Raw genomic sequence first — 7,132 nt, 5'->3', positions numbered from 1 at the left:
CCTCTTTCTAATAATTGAAATGGGGAAAGGGGGGAGAACATTGGCTGTGTGATCCGGTCACAAGTTTGCATTGTGGCCAACACACAAGGAGGCCCCCCTTTTTAATCCCATAGCTGGAATGCCAGGGTAAAGGGGCTGGGCAATACTTGAACACTGAGGTGCTTCACAGCAGAGGAGGAAGTTGGGAGAGATAACAAAAGAGAGCCAAATGACTAGTTACGCAACTTCATTAAAGGGCATCATCAGAGTGAGATTATAGGGCACAAACCCCATTGACGTCTTCTTGGTTACTTCTCTGAACCTCCAGGTTCAGATGCAAGGCAATGGAGCTTAAGCAAACTATATCAAGCAGCTAAAGAATGCAGAGAAGTAACTGAAAGAAAAGTAGAGACTTCCAGTTAAGCCCATCAAGTTGAACTTGATTCTCTAGCAACATCACAGATGTGTCTGTCCGGGAGTTTTTGATAACAATAAAGAAGTGATTTCCTATTGTCTCCTTCCAGGATACTTAAAAAAAAACCCTTCCTGATCTAGCCTAATGCCCTGTGATTTTCCAAGACACTCCTGTCCAACTATAATTCAGGCCTGTCCCTAATTAAAGTTTTAGGGTTACCAAACATCAGCTAGATGTTGCCACAATACTGAATTTTCATCACTCTAACAAATCAAGGATTTGTGGCTATTTCAAGGCTCATAAGAATATGATGGTGAACCAGGGCTGACTAAAGACATCTAGGACATGAAGGACATGAAGCCAATCAAACTCACTTGCTAATCACTTTTGGAAATGTTCAATTTAACCACATTATAAATATTAGACATCTTCAAAATAGCAAATTTAATTTGATACCCAGTGATTTTTGTTTTCTTTGGATTTAAAAAAATATTAAAGGGAGATTCAAAAATGTAAATAATATAAAACTGGCAAAAAAGCTGGAAAGAAAGGATTTTTGTTTAAGAAAATTTTAATTGGATTGGAAAACCAGAGAGACTTGGCATATCAGTTATTTTTGTTGTATGATTTGTAAAACAAGTATGTAATTAATTAGTATGCTTGTAGGAAATTACTAAAACAGAACCAGTTCCATATTAGGAATTGAGGATTGGTGAAGTTTGCAAATGATCACTAGAGGCAAGCCAAGGACCAGGCAGAAAAGTATTAAAATAGGTAAATTGGCTACAATTTTTTCTTACAGAAGGTTTTTTTTTTTTGGCATGGACTAAATGTTAATAAGGGACACGGTGGCTCAGTGGCTAAGACATTGAGCTTGTTGATCGAAAGGTCGACAGTTCAGCGGTTCAAATCCCTAGTGCCTCATAACAGGGTGAGCTCCCGTTACTTGTCCCAGCTTCTGCCAACCTAGCAGTTCGAAAGCACAAAAAAAATGCAAGTATAAAAATAGGGACCACCTTTGGTAGAAGGTAACAATGTTCCGTGTGCCTTTGGTGTTTAGTCATGCTGGCCACATGACCATGGAGACCACAGAGATGAGCATCACCCCCTAGAGTCGGGAACGACTAGCACATATGTGCAAGGGGAACCTTTACCTTTACTTTTTAAATGTTAATAGTTTTATAATCTCAGAAAGGATACAGGTTTCAATGATAAACTTTTAGAAGATGATGAGAAAGTTTTTTTTTAAACTTTACTTGACATAGTCATTATAGCATTTGAAGGCATGGAAGACAGCAAAATTGAATTTACCAAACTAGGAATACAAAAGATAAATCAAGAAAAGGGACTGGAAAAGGGATTGGAAAAGGAACAGCTGCTACAAAAAATAATGGATGATGCTTCTTTATGACATTTACAAAGTAGATTAATGAAAACTTTGAAGACTTCTTTTAAAACCCAAAGAGTGATGAAAGATCAAAACCTCCAATACTGTAGGAAGGATTTAGAGATTGTGCAGAGCAAAAAGAAAAATATAAAGTTGGTAACAGCTTGTTAACAGAGAGTTTTGATCCTGTTTATTATTATTATTATTATTATTGTTATTATCTTTCTTCCTGTTAACTATTTTATCATTAACATGATATATAGAGACAGGCCAATAATTTGGAAATAGATCTTTCCCAAAGGGTGGCTATTGTTGGAAGAAAAATCAGGTCTGGTTCCAAGCCGGGAGAAAGAAGCTGAAATAAAATGGGAGGCAGGCTGCGGGAAAGAAGGTCTCCATTTATTTGGTAGCCAGAAACTTCAATGACAGCAGCATGTTTCTGGGGTGGCTGACAAAATGGGATTGAGAGAAGGTGGGCTTTTAAAAATTATTTGGGGCTTTGTGATTGAGATACCTAGGCTATTCCTGTGCAAGAATATATCCTTTAATATTTTAATGGCTGTTGCCAGATTCTTATGAGGTAATGTAGGGGTCATGCCTGGCTCTACAGGCAAAAGGGGAAATGCAAATCCTAGTTGCTTTGTTTAAGCTAATTTTGTCAGCTTTGGCTTCTTGCCTATTGTGCTACTTATTTGGAGTTTCTGGTTGCTCTTTGCTTATGAATAGAGTTTCATTCATTCCAACTTTCTGAATAGATATAAAATCTGTTATGTTCGGGAAGTAACGAGGCTGGAGACCAGGGTAGTGACAACAGCTCTTTAATATATGGTGAACCCAGCAACCAGGCTGGGGAAAAACCTCTCCTTATATACAGTTCTACCGGCGGCTTTAACCAATCAGCAACGTGCTTGTTTCCCGCCAAAACCATTTAAAGATACATTACACTCCTTCCCCCCAGAAAACACTTTACCCATATTTACATTATATTTACATATTATTTTTCAACGTAATCACGCAAATAGACTGGGCGTCTCCTGACTCTTTCGGACCTGCGCAGTACATTCCCTGGGAGTGGGTCGAGCTGACCGGAGGGGCTGTTTGCTCCTCGCAGCTCTTTCTCTAGGCCATCCGGCCCTGGATTATTAGCAGAGTCGTCCCTGCTGTTTTCTACTGGAACCTGTGGGCGTCGCTGGACCTCCGGAATTTCAGCTAAGTCCTGCGAGTTCTCCGGGTTTGAGTCAGCTGTGGAATCAAACATTGTGTAGTCAGGGCCCGTTTCTATTGATTCAGATTGTTCAGCTATGCGTTTTCGTATTTGGTCTATGTGGCGCCTCCATACTCGGCCGTCCCTTAATTCTACTAAGTATGATTTGGGACCTGTTCTGTTTAGGATTTGTCCTGCTATCCAGGTTGGGCCTTCACCATAGTTGTGTGCCCACACTCGGTCGCCTATGTCCATTTCTCTTGTTTTTCCTATTTCCCCCTTGTAACCCTCCGGCGTATAGTTTGGATGTAGACGGTCTAGGGGGCACCTGAGCTTTCGGCCCATTAACAATTCGGCTGGGCTTCTGCCGGTTGTGACACAGGGGGTTCTGTGTTGGACTGCCAGGAAAATATCTATTTTTGTTTGCCAGTCGCCTGGCTTAAGTCTGGACAATGCCTCTTTAGCGCTCCGGACGGAACGCTCTGCAAGGCCATTCGTCGCAGGGTGGAAAGGCGCCGAGAGGGCATGTCGGATGCCCTCCTCTGCCAAGTATTCTTCAAATTGGGTTGCCGTGAATTGTGGACCGTTATCGGACACTAGCGTGTCGGGCAACCCATGGGTTACAAATAGGTGCCTTAGGACTGAGATCACGGCCTCGGCTGTCATGGATCTCATGAGAATGATTTCCAGCCATTTGGAATAGGCGTCTACTACGACCAGGAAGGTTTGGCCGTGGAAGGGGCCGGCAAAATCAATGTGTATTCTAGACCAGGGGCCCTGGGGTTTCTCCCATTCCCGAACCGGGGCCGTTGGGGGTAGCGGTCTGGACTCCTGGCAGGCCTGGCATTTCCCTACCCTTTCAGCAATTTCTGAGTCCATTAAGGGCCACCACACATAGCTTCTCGCTAAACCCTTCATCCTAACGATCCCTGGGTGACCCTCGTGGAGGAGGTCCAACACCCTTTTCCTCAATTTTTCTGGGATCACCACTCTATCCCCCCATAGCAGGCACCCCCCTTGAGCCGACAGTTCCCCACGTTTTTTTACAAATTCCTTAAACCGCTCGCCCGGCTTTAAAGATTTAAAGATACATTACAAAATCCATTCCTAAAGACTAGCCTCTTCAGATTTCTGCTTGAGGCTGTTTTCCTATAGCAGGAAGACTGGGGCTGCTTTCTGCCTTCAAGAAGATGTCATTCGTCTTCTTCTTCAGGAATAATATTCTATTCTGCCTCTTTTTAATATTAAGAATAAAGGAAGTTTTATTCTGGGAAGGGGGAGCTTCCTACAGAATATTAATCAGTATTCAAGGGAATATTCAGGGGCTAAAACAGCTGAGCTTGTTGATTGAAAGGTCAGCAGTTCGGCGGTTCGAATCCCTAGTGCTGCCGTGTGACGGGGTGAGCTCCCGTTACTAGTCCCAGCTTCTGCCAACCTAGCAGTTTCGAAAGCACGTAAAAATGCAAGTAGAAAAAATAGGAACCACCTTTGGTGGGAAGGTAACAGCATTCTGTGCACCTTTGGCGTTGATTCATGCCGGCCACATGACCACGGAGATGTCTTCGAACAGCACTGGCTCTTCAGCTTTGAAACGGAGATGAGCACCGCCCCCTAGAGTCAGGAACGACTAGCACGTAAGTGCAAGGGGAACCTTTACCTTTACCTATGCCTTGTTTTTTTAAATGCATTTTTAAAAATGTCTTAAATGTTTTGTGTTTTCTTTTTGTTCTTTTTGTTGTTGTTTTTTGGATTTTTTGGAGTTTCATATTTTAACTTACTTTTCAATAAAACAAAATTTTATTAAAAAGAAGAAATATAAAGTTGGACTATTTGATCAAGGATAAACTATTCGATATTTTTGGTAATGCTTAATGGCCTTCTTTTGCTGAAATAGGATTTAAAAGATGGTTTTTAGGTTGCATATAAAGAATTACACTATGAGGAGAGACGTTTTATTTATAAGTTTATACAGAATGAAAAGTTAACACATCGGCTTATGCGTGGGGTAATGAAGGTTGAAAGCCACTTTATTATTGTGTTTATCTTTTTCTTTTTTCTGCACTTTTTCTTTTAGGTTAGTTTGAATTATACTCATTAAACATTTTAATGATGTTATTTAAAAAAGAACAGGTGTTGAGCCAATATATCCTAAATCGGGGTGAAATGCTACCAGTTTGCACTGGTTCGGGCGAATCGGTAGTAATAAAAACTACCGGTTCAGGCAAACTGGTAATAAAAAAAAGCTGTGCTGTGCAATTTATATTGGCTAGGAAGCAGAAAATCCTGTTTTCTAGGGAATCTAAATTGTGCAGAACAGCTGTTCCCCCCCTCGCTATTCTACTTACCTTCTGTAGGAATTTAGCACCCACCCCCCTCCTAGAAGAATGAAATATTTTAGAAAATATTTAAAAGGCAGAATATATTTCCCTGGATGAGAAATGGAGAAACATGTTTTAAAGACAAAGCAACTCCCCCCACCTTTATCAATGGGCCATTAAGGCCTGAGCCAGTCCATTGTCTACATGACAAAGATAGGATTAGCCCCTACCCATCTAGCAACAGAATCTTACCACATGGCAAGGCTCAAGCAAGCTTGAGAGACAACCTACAACATTAGCTAAGACCCCCACCCCCTGGGAGTCTGACAACCAATCAGGATACTCTTCCTGTGCCCCAGAAAGTTCAAAGCTCAGAAAAAGCATAAAACCAGGGAGCACACAGGATCTTGCCCTTTTCTGTTCAGGAACTCAAGCCATGTGATCTTGACCACCATTAAACCATCTTTCCAAGCAGTCTCCATGTTTCCAGTGTCTTTGTCCCCACTTGGAACTGAACCCAGATGGATATTTCTTCCAACACTTCAAAAGGCTTTTTCTGCATGCAGCACGCGTTTGGTATGCACTGAGCATGTGCATGCAGCATGTGTTTGGTGTACACTGCGCATATGTGCACATGTTTGGTGTGTACTGAGCATGCGCAGGCAGCAAACCGGTGATCACCCAAGGAGGATTTGACCACTGTCCTAAACCCATCTCAATTTCCTGCCTTTCATTCAAACTCAATTCTGCTCATAATAAACAAGCCCATTGTTGTGGTCCGTCAGCATCCTACGGAGCTGGCAACTGAGTCGGACAGCGATGAGGCTGAGGTGAGGCCAGGGCCATCGGGAAGTGAGGCACAGACTCCAGAGACTGATAGCAGAAAGACAGAGGAACAGGAGGAGCCTGTTCCTAATGCACGCATGAGAAGAGCTGCCAGAAGGCAAGAGCAGCTCAAGCAGAGAGGACAACTCGGGAGTAGGGCCGAGAGATGATTGGCCCCTCCCATAAGGCTTACAACAGACCAGCACCGGCGTTTCAGCTTTGCGGAAAACAACGTTGTAGCTGCGTCTTCTGCTTCGTCTTCTGCTTCGTATACATCTTTGTTTTTGTGGCTTCTGGACATTTGCCAGGAAGGGCTGTTGGCAGTTTGCCTAATTGGACTAAGATTTGTGAGATAACTGAGGAATTTGTGTTGGGAGGCATTTGTTTTACTTTGAGTTGAAGGATGCTGGGAATGAAGTAATTCCCAGCTGTTCGAATAAAGTTTGTTTTTCCACGGACTAAGTTTATTACTACCTACTTGGGCCTGGGTCACAATACCCATATAGGACTACCTGCATACATCTGCTTAGTTTCTGGAGTAGGATTTGTTGTTTCCAATTTCAATATCTAATTAGTATTAATTTGGCTCTTTTGTAAAATCTCTCTCTCTCTCTCTCTCTCTCTCTCTCTCTATCTATCTATCTATCTATCTATCTGTCATCTCAATTACTTTTTGTTGCTCTAAAACACTAGATTTTGGCTGGCCTTCCAAGATGGGTTATTTCTCAGAATTGTAAACTCATCATCTGGTTTAAGGAAAATTAAAGCCACTTTGCACAAGCAAGCAGGTTCCGCAGTCATTAAGAACTCTCCCAGAATAATTTGATTTCATGGAAAAGTGTACATTGAACAGACTTTTCTGCACAGAATGTGCCTGATTTCATTTCTGTGCCTGCAGTGGCTCACAGTAGCAACTCAGCTCTCCCTCACGTGTGTTTCTTTAATGATTTCCACCATCACAGTTCTTAAATCGTATCTCACAGTTGCTGTTATAGAGGGAGGAT

Source organism: Ahaetulla prasina, chromosome 2 (assembly GCF_028640845.1).
Source record: "Ahaetulla prasina isolate Xishuangbanna chromosome 2, ASM2864084v1, whole genome shotgun sequence".
In the NCBI taxonomy this organism is placed as follows: Eukaryota; Metazoa; Chordata; class Lepidosauria; order Squamata; family Colubridae; genus Ahaetulla; species Ahaetulla prasina.
Note: the sequence above shows the minus strand (reverse complement) of the source record.